At 35.9% G+C, this 27181-nt stretch overlaps 1 protein-coding gene across 2 annotated transcripts in view; it reads left to right on the top strand.

The window, feature by feature from the left end:
• Positions 1-3127: 3127 nt before the first annotated feature.
• The window catches only part of LOC121377606 (contactin-5-like), a 69769-nt gene continuing 45715 nt past the window's right edge, over positions 3128-27181 (top strand). The window contains exon 1 of one of the 2 annotated variants that reach the window (XM_041505667.1): positions 3128-3202. The gene's annotated coding sequence lies outside the window, so the exon portion shown is untranslated. Of the gene's footprint in view, positions 3203-3436; positions 3606-27181 lie in introns of those variants that run through there. The other variant, XM_041505669.1, reaches the window with a different exon arrangement.

A 27181-nucleotide genomic window follows, 5' to 3' on the forward strand; every position in this document is an offset into this window, starting at 1 on the left:
AGACAGATATTTTATTAAAGTCTCACCTTATGGACACAATAATAAAATGCAATTTAAAATACAGTATAAAATAAGTAATTCCTATCAATAAATAAAAATATATAAATGAACGTACACACACACGCACGCATGCACGCGCACGCATGCACACACACACACACACACACACACACACACACACATACATACATACATATAGATAAGATGCGCGCAATAGACACATCCGCCGAAATATGTCCCCATCCCATAAGCGTACAGGGTCAACTGTCCCCCCTAGTGATGGAGCAAAACCTCAAATTCGAGCAAAAATTATAGAGATATTTGGGGGAAATGTATTTCCATCATTCTACCCTCAAAATTAGTTGTAATCCATATTAAAATGCGTTGTGATTCGTTTGCAACCCTATACAGCTGTTTGGTAGTAATGCTAATATGAATAAATGGTATCCAGATTCGGGCATTTTATTTAATTCTGGCAAAAACTTTCCTGGTCCCCTACACAAACGGGAGCCCATATGCCTATGCCCCATCCAGAGTACATTCCCTTTAACATACTAGACTCTTTTTATTTTTAAAAAGGGAACAGCAAAAATAAAAAACCAATACCTTAATAACACAAATTATGAATAACAACATCTTCATTTAACTGACATATCTGTTTTACAATAGCAAAATTATTTTAAAATAATATTCCAACACATTGTTTCAGTTTTATTATCTCAATATAGAAAGGATCACAAAAACTAAATCATGATTTTAATAAACAAATTTTAAAGAACAACTAAACAAAATAATTTATTTATTATTGTTATTATTTATAAAAGTATCTTTTTTTAATAATAAAAAAAAAATTACTGGTATTTTTCAAACATTTTAAACTGTTTATCTCTAACATATGGTTATTTCGACACTATAATTTATAAACAAACAAACAAATTTCGATTTTATTAAACGTAAATTGAGTATTTAATCATTTCCAAGTGAATAACTATATTGAAATACTAAAAGTAATTAATGAATCGCCTTATTTTGTGTGAATTAGATTACAAAAATAAATGGAAAAAGGAAGTCTTTTCAATTCTAGATTTAATCTAGTAGATTAACTGTTTAACCCAATCTGTATGACTCACCAATAATTTTTCAGATTTCAGGTCAAAACCAAGTCAAGATGGTTTAAAATACGAGGTATTCCAGTTTCCTTCTCTTTTTTTGGGAAAACTGTCTAATTCAATGGCACCACCTACAGTGCAATAATTGTATCGCCTTTTGTTTTGATTTCGGTTGATATTGATTTGTGCATTTGACTGTAGCTGTTAAAGATGGCAAGATTCCCGCAGGGCGAGGCTTCCGAAAAAAGGCACTCCACGACAATTACTCTCGTCTGACACGTACTTAAAGAGTGTAATAATGGTCTGTACGACTCTTGGAGGAGACGCGTCGATGGCCGAGGGGTTGTATTGTGAGAATTGGCTTCTACTAAATCTGGTGGGAGTTTCTTTTCAACTGCAGTCACCCCTAAACACTTTGGGAAATATTGCGAATTTTGTCATCATATGTTGTTATGTTTTCAGAAATAAACGCCTATCTGTTAAATAATGTGCACGGTCCACAGCTGGATTCTGTGAGGTTTTTTGTTTGTTTTTGTGAGGGTCTGGGGTTTTTTGGGGGGTGGGGTATTTTTTTGGGGGAGGGGTGTTTTTTTAAATTAAAAATCGTGCTGAAGTGTCGTTAAACAAACGCTCTTTCCCCATTCTAACTGAATTGTTTGCTGTTTTTATTACTCCATTAACGAATATTACTTCACAGAAATTCTCAGATATTTGACTGAATGCTCTATAATAAACTCCTAATATTTGAAAACGATCAATTGGGTAAAATAGGACCTCGTCCATATTGAACGCTGGCACTTATTTTTAATAACTTATTCGGGAAAGCCCCACTAACTGAAGACGTATTTGAATACGAGAATACAAGTCTTCTGATTGGTTATTGATCTTTGATCTCGGGTCATGACGAAGGCTTTGGTAGAATTCTCCCCAGTACGACTACTCTAATTATATTAGCAAAGCAGTTCTGCTTGTCTCGGAATGGCGAATCTTGCTTCACTCTGGCAATTCAAAACTCTGTGAATGGCAACTGAAAAATAGGAATCTACGTGATGTGTTGAAGAACATAGGACGCGTCACGTTCTATATAAACATCGTCGTATGCGGGGATAAAGGTGTTTTATTTCATTTCAGATGGGGATTTATTATTATTATTTTTTTTTATTGTTATTTTTTTTTTTTTAACCAGGAGTTCGATGAATCTATTAATTTTTCAGATTTTCTTTATTAACTATTTGATGGAAGTACAACCACCGACCCCATTGCTGCTATTTGGTAAGAATCGCATAATGTGGTGACAACGGTGTTCTCCTCTTTTACACGAACACATTTGACTTTTGAATATTTTTTTTAATTAACTTGGTCATCATTTCATTCAAATAGTGCTGGGGTGTCGTCAAACAATCATTCAATCATTCCATCTCCATGCTAATTTCTTAAGGCTGGAAAACGACGCCCCCCCCCCCCCTCCCAGTTTTAATACATGTCATATAAAATACTATTATTATTATTATTATTTTACTTTTGGACAAAAGTGTACGTTTATTGTCTTACTCTAGGCCCATTATAAATAAAGATAAAAAAACAAACAAAAAACAACACAACAAACATGGCTGTGACGGTCTCCCCCCCCCCCCCCCCACACTTCAAATGTCCTTCCTACGCGCCTGCATTTTTGTTATTATTATTAAAAAAAAATTGGGGGGGGGTGGGGAGGGGGTATTTTTTCATTTATATTTACGTCAAGACACGTTTAGTGCAGGCTGGTACGCGTATACAAGCTATTTTAATGTGATTATTGCGTTAGGTGCGTTTACTATTCATGTTTAATCTGTTAAATACAAATAGCTGGATTGTGTTTAGATCCCATAACAAGGCTCTGCACAGACGATAACATCCATCCGTGTCCGATATCATCTTGCAATTGCTGTGTGAGAGGAAATCTATTGATCAAAGCCACACTCCGACAAGATAGTAAAAAAAGCTCGCACTTGCGCTCTACGTCATCACTTTTGAGAAGTCGCCCGGATGTCAAAAAGGTGCGCGCTCACCTGTGCTAGATCGACGCTTTTGAGGACAGGGAAATTATTTTTGTCGTAAGTAGATTTTTATGATTTTGAATGCACATTTACATATTGTTACTAGTAAACTTGATTGCTTATTCAATTACAAGAGATTTCGAAGTCCAATTTTCATATTGCAGCTCCGAATGTCCATTTTTGGTGCAAAATGCGTGGGTTGTTTTTAGCCCAACCTACCTTGGCGTAATTTCAAAATGACCCACTTTCAAGCGACAACATTCTTACCAGCAGTGAGTCACAGCGTCCGGCATTCGGATATACCTCTCTTCTTGTTCACAGTCCCCTCGTTTGTGGATGTACGAGACGAACAGCTATTGTTTTCTGTTTTTTCTTTTCTGGTAGATACGTGGAAGCTTGGCTTATAACGTTTAACATTAATTCACAGGCAGCGAGTTTGAACTTGGTCGTGTAGTGGGAGGTAAGGAGTCCTATGTAAACTTGAAATAGTTTGTGTTACCTGTAAGTTGTAACCTGTGCAGATAACAACAGGGGTCTTTGCATTCTGATAACATTTAATTAAGTAAATAGTCTGGTATTTATTATAAGCTAATTTAAATGTTATCAGGGGAGTGCGCAGGAAATTTTGCAGGGGGGCGGGAGGGGGGGGGGATCGAGGTCTGGCGAAGCCGGTAGCGGGGCGTCTGGGAGGATATGACCTTTTTTTTTGCCTTGAGCAGGGGGGGTTCAACACCCCCCACCCCCTGCGCACGCACCTGGTTATTACAGAATGGCACACATACTTCATTGAATCATTGCTTTTAACAAATAACATGACAAAAATATATCTGCTGGTTTACCAGTGGTGGATCTAATGGGGGTGGGGTGGGGGGTCTTACATTTTGCGACAGTTATATATATATATATATATATATATATATATATAAATTTGTTACTTTGGAGAATCCAAGGAATCCCATTGGAAATTTTCGTGACCTTCGGCCACATGTCATTGAGGGCCCCCTAAATGGATTTTGTAGGTCCGTCTCTGTTTACCCCTCTCCCATCCTTTGTTTTATGTTTAGTGATGTATAATGATTGAAGCTGTATGTAAATGCAATAATACGCTAGACTTGTGTTTTAAGGTGGGCAATTGACCACATCAGGCACATGCCATAACATGGGAAATAACAAATGAAGAGCTTTAACACACAGAAAGTTGAGTTAACATCTTTAACTTACGGAAGCCCAACCAAAATTAATTGTTCTTGGTCAGTTAAAAACAGCCCACCTAGATCCTAAAAAGTTTTCATATTTTAAATCAAAAGGCCTGATATGCTGTTTTACTTTTACAGCCCTTGGATTTTTAAAGACCAACAATAATTTTTAAAATGCCAAATTGGAAGTAATTTTGCAACAGCTTTTTAGAGCAGCATTGCTAATTGCCATTCCAGATTATGAGGGTTTTCAAAATGCCATACATATCTGTTAATAAGCTAAGAAGCTAAGCATTACTCAAATGTTTTATTTAAAAATTGCTGGAGGGCAAATATTTACTGCTAACTTTGATTTTCCACATGCTTTAATGTTTAACAGATTCAATTAAATGGTAATGGTATTTGATGAAGAACGGATGTACTTAATCACAAATGGCTGTGACCCAGATGAGGAACATACATTTACACACCGACATTGCAAAGTTTTGTGTGTGTATGTGCATCCATACATAATGTCTTGATATTTTTTAAGAGTGGGGGGGGGGGGGGGGGGGGGGGGGTAAGGGAAATATATTTTATTTCTGGAGACTGGTAGATAGTTGGAAATTGGTGTAGAAAATTTCAACATTATTTTTTTTGTAAATCATAAGGCTAAACAGTGGCAATATCGCATGCACATACCCTACAGTACAGTTTTATATCAATGCACATAAAAGTAGGTATTAGACATGACAGACATATTTTTAATACAGGTAAGTGTACATGTTGAACCGTTAGAACTTAGAGGTGACTATTACTCATGTTTCCTCTCACCCTAAGCTGCTTGTACCTCAGTTAAGTTTACAAAGAAAACGAGGTATTCCTTCCCATAAATACAGGTAGTCTTGAATACAAATTAACTATTGTTTACATTAATGTAAGTGTAGCCTTACCCTAAGTGTTAAGCTAGGTAGGGCCACATGAAGCTGGTCACTAGCTAGAATAGGTCTAACAAAAGATGACTGACTATACACTGTACATGTGTGAGTAACACATTTAAACAGGAAGGACTCTCCTAGATGACATTCTTTGGAGCTAATGTAGTCACTGACCTGTTACCTGATCTTTCCTCTCACATTGATTAGTGTCATCCATTAATGTCTTTATGATAAAACAAATTATTAAACTTTCAAATAATACAATGTAACTAATTACAGGTAATTTCTAGAATTAACAAAAATTGGACTATGTTCAAAATTGTCACTGCGCGAAGTTCTTGCCCAGTAGAATCATTATAAATGTAAGTAAATTATGTTAACTACATATATGTAAGTAAATTATGTTAACTACATATATGTAAGTAAATTATGTTAACTACATATATGTAAGTAAATTATGTTAACTACATAAATGTAAGTAAATTATGTTAACTACATATATGTAAGTAAATTATGTTAACTACATATATGTAAGTAAATTATGTTAACTACATATATGTAAGTAAATTATGTTAACTACATATATGTAAGTAAATTATGTTAACTACATATATGTAAGTAAATTATGTTAACTACATATATGCCAAATAGCAAGTGACTTGATTTTATTTTTACCTCTTTTTTTTTTTATTATTTTATATTTTATAAGTAAATTTCATTGATTTCTTCCCTTTTTGTTATGATTAAAAATGTGGGACATGTAAGTACAAATGTAGTACAATGTGACAAATTAATTAAGTGATTGACACTTTCCTTTGGGAAAATGAATGTTGTAGACATTTTTTAATTACTACATACATTAATACTCTTTACTTAAGTCTTCCTATTTTTAATTACTACATACATTAATACTCTTTACTTAAGTCTTCCTATTTTTAATTACTACATACATTAATACTCCTTACTTAAGTCTTCCTATTTTTAATTACTACATACATTAATACTCTTTACTTAAGTCTTCCTATTTTTAATTACTACATACATTAATACTCCTTACTTAAGTCTTCCTATTTTTAATTACTACATACATTAATACTCTTTACTTAAGTCTTCCTATTTTTTAATTACTACATACATTAATACTCTTTACTTAAGTCTTCCTATTTTTAATTACTACATACATTAATACTCTTTACTTAAGTCTTCCTATTTTTAATTACTACATACATTAATACTCTTTACTTAAGTCTTCCTTTTTTTTTAATTACTACATACATTAATACTCTTTACTTAAGTCTTCCTATTTTTTAATTACTACATTAATACTCTTTAATTAAGTCTTCCTACTACATACATTACTCTTTAATCTTCCTATTTTTAATTACTACATACTTAATACTCCTAAGTCTTCCTATTTTTTAATTACTACATACATTAATACTCTTTACTTAAGTCTTCCTATTTTTAATTACTACATACATTAATACTCTTTACTTAAGTCTTCCTATTTTTAATTACTACATACATTAATACTCTTTACTTAAGTCTTCCTATTTTTAATTACTACATACATTAATACTCTTTACTTAAGTCTTCCTATTTTTAATTACTACATACATTAATACTCCTTACTTAAGTCTTCCTATTTTTGTTTAGTAATGGTCATACCACACTATATGGTGAACATTTACTTTGAATATTAAATTAATAAATTGTACATACATAGATCTGTACGACTACATTTCATTGGTATGACATTTTACACATTATTTCCATGCTAACTACATCTTAATACATGTAAATTCATGAAAACCTTATATCATAATGTACATCTTGTTTCATTATTAACAGTATGTGTATATTTTACATTTTAGTTCATTTGTGTTACTATGAATTAATCTGCAGTGTAAAATCAACCTATTGTTTACTCTAACATGTGGCCAACAAGATGGTCGTCCACCATGGCCTGTTTAACTAACAGTGTAACAAAGCAGGCCATGAGCAATATAATTAAATGATGTGCATCTCTCAGCTGCAATCAGACTTAAAATCTCAAATTAAATCTGCCTTTTATGACCGCCCCGGGCTTCAAGGACTGGTCAGGAGGCCCAGTGCTCTCCAAGAATTAAATGTCGTGACCCCTGACAGCCTGGGAAATTCATTAGTTTGCATTGTGATGGCATTATTATGACTAGTATTTGCTGGTCATATTGTTCACTTGAAAGTTGTTTTCCCATGGGTAGCTGAGTGTGTGCCAGGTCTGAAATTTTTACACTAGTTATTGGTATCTTGGGTATAAATCTTTTGACACCAGAGTGCTTTAACTGGTACAATAGGCAAATGACACTTACACTAAGTTGTAGCAAGTTAACCAGTCAAGTATTATTCATGTAACTTGCATTGATATTTACAGGGCATAGTTTGAGACAGTTTTACCCAAGGAACCAGATTGTGAGATTTAGCTACATTTGCATGACCTGTAGGTTATCCTAAAACAATGTTTCAACAGTTTGTTTTTTTACCTAAAATTAAGCCATAACACACATGCAAACAATAACAAAAACAAAAAAACCCATCTCCAAAACCCCCACTTATTGCATTGAGATGGTATATTTTAATTTGACTTGATGTGCTATCTTTAATTTGAGAATAGTACACCATGCCGCGGTGCAGTGTTTGATAAAAGCACTTGTCCATTTGTCCTGACAAGTGGAAGTCTACTCAAACAAGTAAAATGTACTTCAGTGGTTGTCCTGTGGACACGTAAACAATTTCAGTGAAGTTTAATTTTGAGCAATCAAAAACATTGTTCTTGCACTTGAATAAATCTAACCACTTTGAACAAGTATAAATATTGGCAAACAAGTAGATTTCTATATGTACTTGACCGGTGGACTAGTACAAATTAATGCTTATTTTTATTTCTGTCATGTAATTGATTCATGGTTTCATGATTTTTACGTTGCATGAACTGACGTAGTTTGCATTTAATATTGTGCCCACATTTCTACAGTTATTAGTCCCTTTTGATAAAGATAGTTGACTGTTTAACTTTAAATAATGATATTTCCTCCTGATTCCTTTCTTTTGTTTGGTATTATAATTTCCACCCCTACCCCCTTGTTCTAGGACAACCTCCAGTGCTCTTCCAACTTACCTAATAGAATAATAAATAATATTTTTTTTTTGTTGTTGTTGCTGGATGGTATTAAACATTGCTCTTCACCCACCCATCGACCCACCCCATATGTTCCTTTCTGTTACAGCCTTCAGCATATCCTGCATATATACTGTACAGGTATATGCAGTGGAATTCTAAAAATGTTTAGAAATCAATTTAGTGACTTCGTAAACAGCACACAATTAACTGGGTGTATTGACAAAATATTGATGTTGATTAATGCCGTCACTAAAAGCATGTTATTTTTAGTTCAGTTGCAATTGCAGATCGATATCATTTATATTGTGTTTTTTCAATTATATTCATTGCAGTGTAGACTGAATGGCTGCAGTGTTCTATAGCTGGGTCCAGGAACAACTTTGAAGTCTGTTTCCTAAACATTCACAAGAATAAATCATTTGGCATTAAGTGCATTTAAAAATAATGAAACCAACTGTAAAATAGTTTCTGTATACCCTTGATTCCCCCCCCCCCCCCCCCCCCCCACCCCCCCACCCCATTCTCTTATTCCAGGTTTCGTTTATTCACTTATAGTCCATTATTAAAGCAAACACACACTGTGTAACTTGTCCTGAAGAGACAGCCCAGATAGCTGATGTGGGTGCCCAGGACAGCTTGCTTGAACTATAATTGGATATAAGTAGAATGAAATTAGACATTCATTACAACCTGGTTTTTTCTCATATGTTGAAAAAATGTATAGCATGCAGTTCAACCAAACTTATGTAATATAATAACAAGGAAATGTTTAAGTGTTTTTCACATGTTCAGAACTTTTAACATGAGTCATTCTTCAAGAATGTGTGGATTGGTTTTGTAAACTGTTGTTAGTAGCTTGCTTTAAAGCAGACAGTTTGATGATAACTAAACAAGTATTTGACTAATGTTTCCACCTGGGCATGAATGTGGCAGAATTTTACAATTATTACAGATACATCAAAAAGCTGATCTTCTAATGTGCATTTTGACTGTTCTCCAAAACCCTTAAAAATGTATATAGCATAGCTCGAACGTAAGTATTTTAAGCATACCTACAGCCATTTTAAACCAGTGACATTTGCATTGAATATAAATACAAGATTAAAAACCAAAAATTACCCATTCACTAACATCAACAATTTTTATTCAACATTAAAAACTCATCGATAAACCCTTCCCTATGACAATTCATAACATTGCTATGGCATAGTTTGTGGTATGAGTCGGGTAATTTTTCTCACAGGAATCTTAAAAATATTAATCCTTTGGGCAAGTTTTAGCAAGCTCCAAGAAATGACTTTCTTACAATGATTGTCAAAAAAACCCCAACCCATCTTCAAAAGGACAAGTGCCAGAAATATTTTCCAGATCATATTTTTCAGTAATTTTCATTATTATAAAATCCACAGCATTTTATTAATACCTGTGTTTAGCATGCATTATTACATATACATATTACATGACAACACATAGTGCCAAGTCCGATTTCTGAGAACTAAAAATTTAGCATGGGTTGTGAACAAATAAATTCGGATAAACCAATTCCTTTGTATAACTTTATGTAAATGTTGACATAAATTTAACGTGTGACAAAAAAAATTGTTTATATGCAAAATTTGATTTGCTTAAGAATGAAATGATCATTCTCGCAATTGTTTGAGAGGCCTGCTAGTTGAGACATGAGCTTATTTAGGCTGCCTGTGTTGTCCAGTAATAGTTTGACATCCAATTTTAGAAACTGATGCACATATTGTAATTGTTAATTACTGTGTTACAGAATTTGTTAATATTAACAAATACTAGTAGTAGCATTACAATGGGGATTTACTGTATACAGTTAAATCCTGTCTTGGTTTATACAGTTTTGCATTATCATACAAATGAAAGAAAAAAAGTTTGTTTTGTTTAACAACACCACTAGAGCACTTTGATTAATTAATCATCGGCTATTTGATGTCAAACATTTGGTAATCCTGACACGTAGTCATCAGAGGAAACTCGCTACATTTTTCCTAATGTAGCAAGGGATCGTTTATATGCAGTTTCCCACAGACAGGAAAGCACATACCACGACCTTTAACCAGTTACACTGATAACGGCCTGCGATATCTTATTTATACCCGTCTATAAGATATCATCACAGATATTTTACTTCACTGTTCTGGCTGGTCCCAGTAAGAATGCTAATCATGTGAAGTGATTACATAATGCCACATCACACTTGGACATCAAAGACCATTGCATGTTATCACCTGTAGACCCTGGAGGTCAGAAACAAAAGGAATTTTGTTTAATGACAACAGTGCTATGTGGTAGTTGCAACACTTGTGTGTACCCAGGATAGCATTCTTGAACCATAACTGAATATAAGCACTACAGGAATATATTTAATGATGAACCCAATCTTAGTTTCATAAGCCCCTTGAAGTTAAAACTGTCCTTGTCACTTTGACCGGATTGTGTTTGTTTCAATATATTTAATGATGAACCCAGTCTTAGTTTCATAAGCCCCTTGAAGTTAAAACAGTCCTTGTCACTTTGACCGGATTGTATTTATTTCAATATCAGTTGTTAGTTCTAATCATTAAATAAATATGGTTCATATTTTCGTAGAGTATAATCCCTTGTAGTCACCTAACACCAGTTTATTTATGTAACAAATTATGTTACACAGTTAATTCCATAAACCTTGGTCCAAATGTTTGTCTACAGACTTTTATCTTACTGAAGAAATACATCATGTTGTATGTGATTATTTAATTATAGCTCATTATGAAAAAATATATAGACTACTGGCGGGCAGATATGGTGTATATTTATCAGGAAACATTTTGTTCAGTATCATTTCGCAATTCACTATGCAAGTTTCAGAGATTGCTACACAATTTTAAAACAACAATAATTGCTAATCAATTTTCAACTGTCTAGAAATATTGCTAATCAATATTTTGAAAACAAAATGTTCCCAGTTATAACTTATATATATAAAAAAATATATATTTTTTATCATTTAATAAAATGATCATACATGAAGTGGCATTGTTAACAAACTACGGTATGGTGATCTAGTAGTAAGTACAATACAGTGAATTAATAAGTTCACAAATGTCCTCCCCCACTACACACATTCCTCCCACCACAGGTACATCTTACATTCTTTTCTTCCTAAAGACAATAACAAACCTAAACTACAAGATAAACATTATTCTAGTGCACTTTGGAAACCCGCATCCACTGCTGTCTTAAGTGCTGCAAACCACTATGTAAACAAGTGGTGCAAACAATATTGTAAACAAGTGGTGCAAACAATATTGTAAACAACGGTCTAGCCAAATTCCTGTTTTGATTGGCAGCCCATTGTCTAGCAGTTCAGTAGTCTGCTGGACAGCTGTCAATCAGTAGGTTAACATCAAGGTGATGGTATTGGTATCAAATGGGAGCAGTTAACACCACTACCGGTTTTCATACAGATCCTTTTTACTGTTACATTGCTAGTCTATTAGCAGATGTTTGTTTAACAATGTATTAAGCTGTTTGTTTAACAGTGTTTTGCATTGTTCAACAGTGTATTAGCAATGCATTAATATTTAGCTGGTTTAGCAATGACTTAATTTGTTCAACAGTATTTAAATTTAATAACTTTGTTCAAAGTAAAATATTAGTAACTATATCTTCAGTTTTAACTTTTTGTTCAACTATTTAATGTGGAGTAAGTAACTTTATTAACAATGTATTACAGGGCTGAGTTTTGTATACAGCTCTTTTTATTTTCTTGAAAATATTTTAAAAGTGGATAATTTAAACCAAATTTTATTGGCCAAATCCTACATGTAGCTATTTTGTTCAAAAATTAGTAAAATATGGCTTTGGGCATGGTAAGCCCTAGTACTATTAACTATATTTGAACAGCAGTATATTCAGGGGTGCAGAAATGGAAAATGTTTCACTAGCCAAAATTTACAAGCCTGCCAGAATTTCTACTAGTCAGACCTTGATTGACAAATATTCTGGTAAAGACAAAGTTTTTCACATTTCTTTCATATAGATTTACAAAATTCAAGTGACATCCCGCAAGTATTTAACAGACCAGTCTATTTAAAAAAACCACTGGCAACATAATTTAAACATAAACAAGCCACTTCTAGGAAGTGTTGACCTTTGACTGGCTCTGTATAAGGAATGCTGCACTTGTGCAGTTTGGAACTTAGTCATGTAGTGTCAGTGTGGTGCACTTGTGCAGTTTGGAACTTAGTCATGTAGTGTCAGTGTGATGCACTTGTGCAGTTTGGAACTTAGTCATGTAGTGTCAGTGTGATGCACTTGTCCAGTTTGGAACTTAGTCATGTAGTGTCAGTGTGATGCACTTGTGCAGTTTGGAACTTAGTCATGTAGTGTCAGTGTGATGCACTTGTCCAGTTTGGAACTTAGTCATGTAGTGTCAGTGTGATGCACTTGTGCAGTTTGGAACTCAGTCATGTAGTGTCAGTGTGATGCAGTTTGGAACTCAGTCATGTAGTGTCAGTGTGATGCAGTTTGGAACTCAGTCATGTAGTGTCAGTGTGATGCAGTTTGGAACTCAGTCATGTAGTGTCAGTGTGATGCACTTGTTCAGTTTGGAACTCAGTCATGTAGTGTCAGTGTGATGCACTTGTTCAGTTTGGAACTCAGTCATGTAGTGTCAATGTGGTGCACTTGTGCAGTTTGGAACTCAGTCATGTAGTGTCAGTGTGATGCACTTGTGCAGTTTGGAACTCAGTCATGTAGTGTCAATGTGGGTGGTGCACTTGTGCAGTTTGGAACTCAGTCATGTAGTGTCAATGTGGTGCACTTGTGCAGTTTGGAACTCGGTCATGTAGTGTCAGTGTGATGCATGTATTGTTATGTATTAGTCAGCATTCTGAACCGGTTGTCTGAATGGCATGGCTGATGCAGAGTCATGAATTCAATGGGGGAAAAAACTAATCCGTCAGAAAACTGGTAGTTGCATTTTTTAACTCATCCATCAGAATGTTTGCTCTCAGTTGGCGGGTATTTTCTGCATCCCTGATATTGTATTGTGCATCCCGACAGGTATATCAAAGGCTGTGGTATGTATTATCCTGCCTTTGGGATAGTGCATATAAAAGATCCCTAAAGACTTATGAAAAAATATAGCAGGTTTCCTCTCTCAGACTAAATGTCAAATTACCAAATGTGTTACATCCAATAGTCGATGATTTATAAATCAATATGCTCTTGTGGTGTTAAATAAACACATTTAAACATTTTAACACAGAAAGTGATATTGGTAGATAATGGATTCATATCTATTGCAAAGTGAATGAATGAATGAATGTTTAACGACACCCCAGCATGAAAAATACATCGGCTATTGGGTGTCAAACTATGGTAATGCAAACAAATACGATGATGATCAACATCAATATAAGAATTCAAGATTTAACTAAAAACAGTGTAAAGAACTGTGCAAAAATACAAATACAAATATCACAGATAGATACGGACTTTTACTGTAAACTTCAATTTGTGCTGTATTGGCCATTCTCAAAGAGAATGTTACACCCCTGCACCACGGTGAGGTTACAGCGCGTGCATGGGGCTATTGCAAAGTGAATGCACTGAAATCAGGAAGTAAACACTGGCCTATCATTGCTGTCATTAGCAATTATTCTGCACACCTTTGTACCTAATAGGAGGCAAAATTGAGCCATTACTAATATAAGCAATTATTGGTTATTTAGTGCATTTATCCTGGCTAAATTATATAAAGTATCTGCAAGATTTAAGTAGGTTCAAATTGATGATGTAATTTATTGCAGATGTTACAATAGCTACAAAGAGAGAGAGTACTTTTCAATTTTTTTTAAATGCTGTTTTCTCAATTTGCTAAGTGGTGCAGATGTTCCAAACCTATTTCAGGCTGTTCCAAACATATATTTATAGTTTGCCTTAGTGTTGGAAACTGGTTGAAATTTTATTATTGTAAGTGTAGGAAATTGTATGACAACAAAAAGCTGGCATGATCTAACTTGGTTTCAGAGCACTCACCTGATGTGCTGGAGTCGAAGGATTAATCCCATCAGTGGACCTATTCTCTGAGCTTTTTCCACATCACAATTAGTAATTATAAGTCATGGTATGTGCTGTCCTGTCTATACACAAATTTGTGAGAGAGATCCCTAGCTGCTAATGGAAAAAAGCTGGGTTCCTACGAAGACTACATATACATATCAGAATTAAAAATATTTGACATCCATTAGCTATGATTAATAACACAATGTGCTCTAGTGGTGGTGTTAAACAAACCAAACTTTAACTAAATACAAACTTGTTTCTAAGCAGTTCAACTAAAAATACATTTAGGTGGTGTGTAGTGTTACTTTGTGTTGAGTGTATGTCCTCGGTAATGTTTGTTTTTTATATATTTGTGTTGCTAATGACAGACCATTACTTAAGCACAGCCTGGCATGGGGATGCGGTGTGTTTTAATCACTGTCAGAGCAATGAGAATGCCTCACAATGTAGTATGCTAGCTAGAACTTAAAACTTTTAATTAAAGGTCTCGACTGCTTTACAAAGTGTATAGACTTTTATCTATATACCAGGGCTCAACATTGTCTGCTTGTGTTTAACATTTGTCATTTTGAAATATGTCTACATGCAGCAAAATAACCTTTTAGTCATGTTGATTTACTGCAAAAGTCACTTTGAAAAGAACCTGCTGTCGATGGGCAGTGTTTTTAAAATATTGCTGTAGGCGTCAAATTTTTTAAGTTTGAGCCCTGTACACTATTTGTATGGAAGGACTTTATGGAAGGACTTTATTGAAGCCTTGCATCATCTATAGTTTAAAGTTTTATATACTAGGCCAAGGCCATACATGTAGCTTGTGGCTGTTCACGACACCAATGCCTACAGTCTGTCATGGTTCAGTGCAGTTTGTTTCTTACAGTTGCTGCTGACACTGCACAATGTCCTGTGTATTCTGTAGTCACAGGAATAAACCTATGTAACTGCAGCATGTTTCCTCTCTAATGCTAGTCTCAGACTGTTAACTGCCAGCAGAAAGTTTACCAACTTGACGGTTATGTTGTAATTTCCCCGACTTATGATGGGTGTGCTCACATTAACAACTAATGGGTTATACAGCGAGAATCGAGTTGTAACAGCTCTCAGACTAGCAACTGGACAGTCGTAGAAGTCGTGACAGCAGAAAGTTGGCCAACTTTCTGCAGGCAGTTCGTAGACTGAGCATAGCATATCACACCTTTTAAACGTGATCTGGACAGGCAGCTGGTTGTCATGACCAGAAAGGTTTGCTTGAACATCAATTTGCCATAAGCATTAAAATAAATTGTTGTGATGTTATCCTGTATCTCCAATTTCGGAGATCATTTACTTAGTACTGTAAATAGTGTCAACAGGCATACATTTAAAGGGCGATACAATCGTGAATGTTTTGTCCGATTGAAGATGATAAATGTAGAAGATAACCTTTTATACAGGGCTGAGAGGAAGAGCTCGTTAAATGGTATAAAGCCTGTGAACTGGACGCTTGACAAATACACATATATGTGAATTTCTTGACTGGAAGAAAATGAATATTTAAGTACATGTTCAAGTGGATGTTAAACACACACATATAGTGAGCAGTTATAATACACATATATGTACTTGGGTTTTAATAATAATCATATAATGCAATTAGTCTGAAGTCTGAAGCTGTACCACTAATAATAGGAGGGAAATGACCTAGGTGGGAAATGACAGGAGCACGGAAAATGACCTATGGGCGAAAAGACCGGAGGTGGGGGGTGGAATGCCCTGATACCATCTGAAATCATGTCTGTAAAATCAAGGATGGTGGGAAGACAACTGTCGATATAACCACCACACAACTTAACACCAACAAGACACAAGTGAAAACTGATTTTATTATGTGCTAAACTAAAGTATACAAAGTAATCTGGTCTGATAAGGTCTCATGTATAATCTCGGGTAAGAGAACCACACACACACCTAATTGTGAGTCTTCACAGTTAAATGACCGGCGTCGTGGTAGGCCATCGGTCTCCAGGCTGGTAGGTACTGGGTTCGGATCCCAGTCGAGGCATGGGATTTTTAATCCAGATACCGACTCCAAACCCTGAGTGAGTGCTCCGCAAGGCTCAATGGCTAGGTGTAAACCACTTGCACCGACCAGTGATCCATAACTGGTTCAACAAAGGCCATGGTTTGTGCTATCCTGCCTGTGGGAAGCGCAGATAAAAGATCCCTTGCTGCTAATCGGAAGAGTAGCCCATGTAGTGGCGACGGCGGGTTTTCTCTCAAAATCTGTGTGGTCCTTAACCATATGTCTGACGCCATATAACCGTAAAATAATGTGTTGAGTGCGTCGTTAAATAAAACATTTCTTTCTTTCTTTCACAGTTAAATGATAATTAATAAATCCCCAGCCATTGTTTGTTTACCCCAGCACAGAAATGAGAAAACTACAATTTCCTAATACAGGGTCTTTCTTAATATCGCGTCATAATACGGGGATCCTTGCTTCTTTCGTGGAGCATTTTTAGCACTGTCTGAAATGTGAGACAATCGATCTGACAAACGTACGTTACGGACATATATTTGTAGGTGTCGGTCATTAAAAACGACCGGTTTGCAATCATCGGATGTGTTTTACAGATGACAAACAGATGCATCTAATGGATATATGCCACTAGTTTAATATATTATGCATTCATATAGTTTTAATTTCTGGGAACCTCCATGTATGTCCGTTGTATTGTCTTTGTGCATGCTTCAGCATGTTTTACATGAACATGTGTTACTGGTCTCAGAAGAAACACAGCTGTTACATTGTACTACAATTCAATAACATTTTGATCACTCTGGCATTTTAATCTTCGTGTAATACTTTTGTTATAAACCAGTATAGAAATGCAGGGTTTAAGCCTTCCTTCCCAAGTAACCAAACATGAAATTAAAGATGAACTTGACAAATATATTTCATTATTAAAATGTCAAAAAGCAAATTTAAAAATCAAATACAATTCTTTGAAAAAATTAGTTTTTTTAAATTTGTCTAGCGAGGTGAAAATTGAGTTTGGTTGCAGGTATTTTGACAAAGTTTGCCAAATTACTAATATATTTTTTAAAATCTGTTGGTGTTAGAGATCCAGGCATATACATGTATCAATAGGTACAACAAAATGTAGATTGGGTCTTTTGTTGTATTGGTTTTCAGTACAGTAGTGAAAACTGGTTATAAACTTCCATGATATTTGATGATGATGTTACTTGTTTTGAACAAAAGAGCATTATTGTTTTTTTATAGAGATACATGTACATATAGATTTAGAAGATCGAGGTCACGGGTTTCTAAAACAGTAATTAAGAAAAACATTATATACAGTCAATAAATAAATGCTTAATGTGAAACGGTTCTTTGTAAGCTAGGCTAGATGAAAGTAATTTGTAAAGAAAATAATGGCCAGACCTTGCAATGCTACTGTACAAGTTTGTACTCTTTATGACCTGTTTGTTTACTGCAGTTGATCATTTTTATCCCATCCTTACAGAACATTTAACAATAATGTCTTGTATCTATATTACAGGAGAGCTGAAGGCCCTCCACGGCTGGCTTTGTGACCTGGTCACACTTCATGATTTGTACCTGCTCTCATGTAGAAAATCTATTTTTACAAAGGTCGAATTCCAACTTTTATCAATAGAAAAGCTTGCAGTCTTGGGGCTTTACTTTTTATATCTTGTGTAAACTTGGATTTAGTGTGATATTTGCTTTGATACACAAGCAAAACCCATTCTGAAAAGAGTTTCAAGACAGAAGCAGATGATTTAAACTGTTTGTATTTTAAATGGTGTACCAGTATTGATATTTTCATGTTTTGTACCAGTTGATTATTTGTAACCTCTTTGAGGTGCTTGCGTCATAGGATCGAATCACTTCAGTGGACCCAGTCAGGGTGTTTTCCCATCCTAACCAGTGCATCATGACTGGTATTTCGAAGGCTATGGTGTATGCTGTTGTGTTAGTGGGACAGCAGTGTTCGAGATTAAAAATTAGAGGCACTATCCCAGTTGGATACTAACATTTCAAAATCTGGTATCCCACCTGAGAATTTGGTATCCCACTTAAATGAAATTCATAAATAACACCCTAACAAACTTGGACGACACTTTTCTCGTTCCCAGTCTATTGCAATGCCGGACTTTGTGAAATTTGCAATCAAACGTAATCCATTTTTGAATAATACTAACATAACTTAATATTTAGGAGTAATTGTTAAGAGTTTCTGACATTATTAATGATAAAACTACCTGTATCAATTTTCTGCAGATGTGGAATCAATATCTCAAATAAAATTTGAAGGGAGGAAACATCCAACAAGAACAATAGCGACTAGCGGTTCCCAGTCTATTGCTATGCCGCTGTTACTCCAGTGTTGCATTAGACAAGTTGGGGGAGATATTGTTATGGCATAGCATTAGACTGGGTACGAGCTCGAAAATATTGTTACTTAACTTCACCAGTAAATGACGACTTTCATTATTTAGTGAAAAATAAAATCGCAGGATTAAAAAAACAACAACATTATATGGCATACCGGTGGGATACTGGGTTCTTGAAGTCTGGTATCCAAAATTAAATTCTGGTATCCTCGGCATATTGGGATACCGTTAATCTCGAACACTGGACAGTGCAATTAGAAGATCCCTTGCTACTAATGGAAAAACATAGCAGGTTTCATCTTAGATAATATGTCTGAATACCAAATGTTTGACGTCCAATAGCCAATAATTTATAAATCAGTGTGCTCTAGTGGTATCATGGGGAGGTACATAGCCCAGTGGTAAAGTGCTCGCTTGATGCCTGGTCAGTCTGGGATCGATCCCCGTTGGGCCCCTTTGGGCTATTTCTCGCTCCAGCCAATACATCATAACTGGTGCATCAACAACCATGGAATGTGCTATCCTGTCTATGGTATTGTGCATATAAAAGATCCTTTGCAGTCAGAATTACCAAACGTTTTACATCCAATAGCCAATGATTAATATATCAATGTGCTCTTGTGGTGTCATTTAACAAAACAAACTTTGTTAGAACTTTAATAATCCACTTTCAACAATCTGCTTGTGTGGTTTACATTCCTGTTTAAAGAATATTTATTTCATTCATAAATACATGTAGTCTTGTCAGTAGCCCATAGATATTCATGGATGTCTGTAGTAATGACCCCTAGTTTACATACTTACTGTGTAAAACATGCACACATATCATACTCTTTTTGCATTGCTTACAATTTTTGCTATGTGCCAAGAGTGGTAAATGCTAAATATTTAATAATTTATTTTGTTTTTCCATTCTTCGATTCTCAAAATATTTTTCATTTATGAGATTTTTAGTCATTGAATTTCATCTAAAGGTCTCACATGTAAGTTGATCATAACACCCATGATAAAGATTTCTTTCCAGGATTAATAAAGTATCTCTATTCATTATGATTAAGAACATTTGTGTAGAATTGTTTTTATTTTTTAAAGGAATTTATCATGCATAATAATCACAACATTTTATTGTATAGTCTAGTAGTGTAAATCATTATTTACTATGTTTACAGTTTAAAAAACACAGATAATTTGTTTCATATAATGGGAGGAAGAACACAGATAATTTGTTTCATATAATGGGAGGAAGATGGTAATTTTCTTATATGCATGTACCTACCACAAACAGTTTTACTTACACTAAGTATGCAGTGGGGAAAATGCTGCAAAACCATTGGGAATAAACAAAAAAAAGTAATTATTATGAAGCGCCAACCCACTATATGTGATCAATTCTGGAATAACCCTTACTGTAAATATACCAGTATGGAAATATGTGTACCTTCACATACATGTATATAAATACCATTTATATGTGTATGTATGGAGTATTAAAGATATTGCATTCCTACCACTGTACACTCATCAATGTCAGACCCATCCTGTCTTTACTGGTGTTCATGGCCACACACTGGCCAGTGTGGTGATGGTGGCCTTGTCAGCAATGTCACAATGCAGTCTGTATGCCACACTGCAGAGTGGGTATGTCACAGCTGTCACACACTGTAATCAGCTGTTATCTGCAAACCGAATTAACAGCTTTGACCCTGGGCAACCGGAACACACCAGGAGTGCAGGGTGTTGGAGATCTAGTGAACATCCTCGCTGTATGGTGCATTGTTGACACGGTGAGCTGTCCGTTTTGAAACAAGCAGCCGAAAGAGTCGGACAACAAATTAAGGACAGATTAAAAATTACATCACACTCTGATTAGAATTACAGAAATTGAAAATTTTATAACCACAAAATACCCTGAGAATGTGTTCATGCAGTAACTTAAATGTGATTCAATGCAGAACTGATCTGAACTTTATTTTTAAAAGATTAATGGTAATATTTTAATAATTGTGTGCATCACTGTAATGGATGCCTTACCTGTACATGCACATACATGTTAATTAACATGGGCCATATTAACAAAAGATGCAGAAAACACATGTATGCAAAATGCATGCATGTTGGCCAATAATAATTGTAACTGGCTGAAAACAAGAACCTTGAATGCTAAATACTTAGGCAACTGTTACAAGAGAAATTGTATGTGCATTTTTACTGTCAAGAGAGCACATACCATAACCCTTGATATATCAATCTTGTGTGGGCATTAAACGACACTGAATGTCTGGTGTGTATTTCTGCCTCAGGATATGTTCACAGTCACAGCTCTGTAATGCCTCACTGAGCATTGGGCTGGAATTTTAATTATACTTGCTTCATTTGTGGCACTCTCACCTTGTTAGGTCATTACTTGTATTTGAGCGTACTGAGGTAAGACGGGCAATGGCAGTACTATAATACCACTATTTTCAGTGCTGGGAAAATGTATTGTGCAGATCTCTCCTGAGAACCCAGAGAGAGTGCCCATGGCAGGCTTGCTTACGCCTGAGTCGCATAATTGATTATAGTGATGAAAATTGTATGTAAGCAAGGGTCCCACATATGATGCATTAGGATGTATGAAGTTGTAAGAAAATGAGTCTTGAACACTCGTCACATGCAAAGCCAGATGTGACATAATAAAATTATACTCTTGTACTGAACATTGTGAACATATTTTCAGGCCATAGGATTTCAAATTTTATGAGAAACACTTTTTTGGTTCTGTGCCATGTGATCATGGGAACCCATCGGAAACTGTTTTTAAAAATAATTATATACATGTTATTTTTGTTGAATAGTCGTACTCATATAATAATCATGAGAAATTAAATGATGTTGATTTTACCAACACGCTAGCAACCAACACGGTACTAGAAACGATTGTTTCCGTGAAATCCGAACACGCTTTATGAGAAACAATTGTTTCCGTGAAATCCAAACACGCTACCAGAAACGATCGTTTCTGTGAAATCCAAAGGCCTGTAATTTCATTAAATTTTGTCTTTAATTTAAAGTGAAAGAACCAGGAAATTATTATACGTATCAGGGAACATACTGAATACTGAACATAACTTTCCACATACAGGAAACTTGATATATGCCAAATCTGGTACAGTGACAGATGGTACAATAAAATGGAGACTATGCAGTGCATAATGACAGTAAAATCTTGGTATATGCACCGGTGTTAACATTAACAGTTAAGATCTGTAATATTACATAAAATAGAAAATAGGAATTCTGAAAACTCTTACTGACCTGGACTCATTCTCTGATTGGCGTTTTCCCCGTCCCAGTCATCCATGACTAGTACATACATTGTACATTAAAGGCCATGGTATGAGCTGTGGAAAAGTGCATATAAAAGATGCCTTGCTGCTAATGGAAAATGTAGTTGGTTTTGCTCTGAACACTGTCAGAATGGCTAAATGTTTGACATCCAGTAGCCGATGATTCATTAATCAGTACTCAAGTGGTGGGGTTCAACAAAATAGACTTTGTTGGTAATATTAAGTTAAGATCTGTATTACTATTAGAAAATTAAGAATTCCGGAATTTAGCACAACCCACAAAGTGTTCCTCTTTATTCTTTGAACAATAGCCCACAAAAGACACCCCCCCCCCCCCCCCCCCCCCATCCCCTTCCCTTCATTTTCAGGATTTTTTTTTAATGCAATTTTATTTTTATCTCTAGTATTAAGCAGTAACGTTAATGGCCCATTTAGATACTATGCAACTTACTTGCAAAGTTGCATTCCGAAATGTAAATGGATGAATTGGTACCTTTACAGTAAGTGACAATAAATACCCAAAATATTAGTCAGGCGGTTGTCGATTGCTTGGCTCACTGCTCCATGTCAAAGGGTGTTCTGTATTTTGTCCCTTGAGATGTTTGTCTTACCTACCAAGATGCCATACACTGTACACTGATAGCCGGGGATCAAGATGTCATGACCTGTTTTAGCGGGTACTGCAGTACACTGTGAAGTCTGTGCTCACCAGCGTGTTAAATACACAGTATACTGCAGTGAAGCCAAACCAAGCATTTCACAAATTGTTGTCAACTCTTCCATGTGAGGGGCAGGCAGTAGAATGCTCATCTGAATTGCAGTGGATTATAGGATTGGTCTGTATAGATTATTACACGCTTGTGTGTTAGTCTATATAGATTATTACACGCTTGTGTGTTGGTCTATATAGATTATTACATGCTTGTGTGTTGGTCTCTATAGATTATTACACGCGTGTGTGTTGGTCTATATAGATTATTACACACACTTGTGTGTTGGTCTATATAGATTATTATTACACGCTTGTGTGTTGGTCTATATAGATTATTACACGCTTGTGTGTTGGTCTATATAGATTATTACACACACTTGTGTGTTGGTCTATATAGATTATTGCACACACTTGTGTGTTGGTCTGTATAGATTATTACACGCTTGTGTGTTGGTCTGTATAGATTATTACACACACTTGTGTGTTGGTCTGTATAGATTATTACACGCACTTGTGTGTTGGTCTGTATAGATTATTACACGCTTGTGTGTTGGTCTATATAGATTATTACACGCTTGTGTGTTGGTCTATATAGATTATTACACGCTTGTGTGTTGGTCTGTATAGATTATTACACGCTTGTGTGTTGGTCTATATAGATTATTACACACTTGTGTGTTGGTCTATATAGATTATTACACACACTTGTGTGTTGGTCTATATAGATTATTACATACTTGTGTGTTGGTCTATATAGATTATTACACACTTGTGTGTTGGTCTGTATAGATTATTACACACGCTTGTGTGTTGGTCTATATAGATTATTACACACTTGTGTGTTGGTCTGTATAGATTATTACACACACTTGTGTGTTGGTCTGTATAGATTATTACACACTTGTTTGTTGGTCTGTATAGATTATTACACACTTGTGTGTTGGTCTGTATAGATTATTACACACTTGTGTGTTGGTATATATAGATTATTACACACACTTGTGTGTTGGTCTATATAGATTATTACACACACTTTTGTGTTGGTCTATATAGATTACTATACACACTTGTGTGTTGGTCTGTATAGATTATTACACACACTTGTGTGTTGGTCTATATAGATTATTACACACACTTGTGTGTTGGTCTATATAGATTACAATACACACTTGTGTGTTGTACTGGTTTTACGAAATGAGTCTCAGCATTCTTGTATTGCTCAAGAGAGAGTGAGGGTGATATATGAATCCTGACACAAGTTTCGTAAAATCAGTATGAGTCACACACACAAGTGTAACAATTTATTGATTATCTACATTATGTTTAATAAACAAATTTATGAATAACAAGGACCATGTCAAAATGTTTCAAACGGAACTTAGGAGACGATGAAATGATGTCATTTTCTGTAATGATGGGGAAGTCTTTTGTTATGACGTTGCTCCCAAGAAGGAAGTCATTCGATGTGCATTTGAAATCATTACGACTCATAGTGTGTCATACTGGTTATATTTCCCTGTATGTCTTGAACTATGTAGATACATGGCAGGACCAGCCTAAGTGACGGCATTAGGTTTCTTCTCTTATTGTTTGTCAAATGAAGTCAAAGTAACCTAATGTTTGACACCAATACCACTACTTGAAAGGATTATTTTTTCGTGGGTGCATATGAACTGTCCCATGAGGACTAAATGATCCACAAAATCGTTGTGTGTGTCATACTGCACTAACAAACAAATGTAGTGAAAACTTAATGCTGTCAAGTCGAATGTAGCTCACAGTTTTAAACTGAGATGCAGGGCTAATTCTGCCACTCTACAAATTTGCCCATTGGTAACTTTACGAACATCTGACAAAAACATTTCATGTAATAATGGGCATTTTGTTGCAAAATAACTAGTTTTGCATTTTTGAAGAATATATATGACAAAATGTTATGTTCACCCTGAGCCAGCCCTGGGGGTGTCATGGATGCCCTTGGTGGACCTGTCAGGTTTCACCCCATCCCAGTCAGTGCCCCACAACTGGTATATGCCAAACCATCCCAATCAGTGCCCCACAACTGGTATATGACAAACCATCCCAGTCAGTGCCCCACAACTGGTATATGACAAACCATCCCAGTCAGTGCCCCACAACTGGTATATGACAAACCATCCCAGTCAGTGCCCCACAACTGGTATATGACAAACCATCCCAGTCAGTGCCCCACAACTGGTATATGACAAACCATTCCAGTCAGTGCCCCACAACTGGTATATGACAAACTGGAGACTGGAGAAATTATAGATTGTTGTGAGCTGTCATTTCTTAGAATAGTTGATGCTTATAGTATTTATAGCATTCATATGTGTAGGAATCCGATGACAACTTTATAATGACTATTCTTGTGCAATACAGTACATGTATGACTGATAGTGAAAGTTGAAAGTGTGGCTGTGCTGGATTAGGTTGTACCAGGAAATGACTGTACATACCACATTGTACAATCATTTGGTCCATGTGTGTTATTCTTCAGGTTTCATGTCTTGCTTATTGGTGTTCTATAGAAAATTAAAGGTAAAGCAACTAGAAGTTGCATACAGGGATGTACGTAAGTAAAAGAAATTCTAAAAATAATTTTCCCAGGGTTAATGTATGTTAACTTGGCATTCTTGATCTTGTCTCGAGCTGAGTGTCACGTGATGTCCAAGTTACAGATGTCGGCTAATCTGTAGATGTGTATTGCCTTTTAAGGATTAACTTCGAACAATCAAGTCTTCTACTTTTATATTTTGTAAATGAAGTGGGTACCAATTGTAGATGTCTTTAACCAAGGAATGATTAGACTGACTGTGAATGAGCCTTGATTTATATATTTAATGTCACGGATCTGACTGTATGTGTGTGTGTATATATATATATATATATATATATATATATATATATATATATATATATATATATATATATATATATATTTGTGCTTATATGTAATTAAGGTTCAAGCATGCTGCCCTGGGCAAACACCTTAGCTATCTGGACTGTCTGTCCAGGACTATTGAAGATGGTTGTTGAATAATGGTGACCAACTGTACTGATAACACTTTCCTACACCACTCGTGTTTCCTTAGCTGCCATACACTGTTATGTATCACCATTTTCTATTAAACAAACACCTTCATGGGTCACTAAACTTGTTGACATTTCAAGTTACCTGTAGTCCCTAACCTGAGCCAATCAAGTACTTGGTCTATGTTATCTCGGCCAATCGACTTCTCCGATGTGTAACTACATGTTGCCCACAAACCAGTCTGACTGGTGTGTTACCAATGGAAGTTGCAGTAGAGCAGAATCAGCTTTTTGTACATACCTGTAAGTAATGTAATTCAAGCACATACACGCATGTGTCATTGCATATATACGTGTAGTCAACTCTGAAAGCATGCTGCACCTAGGTCCTTATTGTGCATACAGTGTATGGTGTGTTGAATTCAGTCAATCCAGATTTGATTAACACACAAGCCTTTAATGTACTTTAAAAAAAGACGGGAGCAGGTCAACTTGCCCCAAAACCAAGTCACCCCTAACCAAGTCGCCCCAGTGTTTGGTCGGCTCGCCCCAAAACCAAGTCGCCCCCTACTAAGTTGCCCCAGTGTTTGGTCAAGTCGCCCCCAAACCAACTTGCACCCTACCAAGTTGCCCCATTGTTTGGTCAACTCGCCCCAAAACCAACTTGTACCATACCAAGTCAGCCCAGTGTTTGGTCAACTTGTCCCAAACCCCCCCCCCACCCCCCACCCCCCCACCCCCCCCCCCCCCCCCCCCCCCCCTACTAAGTTACTCCAGTGGTTGGTCAACTCACCCCAAAACCAACTCACCCTCTACCAAGACGCCCCAGTGTTTGATCAACTCATCCCAAAACGAACTCGCCCCCTACTAAGGTACCCTAGTGGTTGGTCAAGTCGCCCCAAAACCAACTCGCACCATACTAAGGTACCCTAGTGGTTGGTCAAGTCGCCCCAAAACCAACTCGCACCCTACTAAGTCACCCCAGTGTTTGGTCAACTCGCCCCAAAACCAACTCACCCTAGTGGTTGGTCAACTCGCCCCAAAACCAACTCACCCTAGTGGTTGGTCAACTCGCCCCAAAACCAACTCACCCTAGTGGTTGGTCAACTCGCCCCAAAACCAACTCACCCCCTACTAAGGTACCCCAGTGGTTGATCAACTCACCCCAAACTGTTTAGTCAACTTCTCTCAAAACGTTACC

This window comes from Gigantopelta aegis, chromosome 7 (assembly GCF_016097555.1).
Source record: "Gigantopelta aegis isolate Gae_Host chromosome 7, Gae_host_genome, whole genome shotgun sequence".
Lineage (NCBI taxonomy): Eukaryota > Metazoa > Mollusca > Gastropoda > Neomphalida > Peltospiridae > Gigantopelta > Gigantopelta aegis.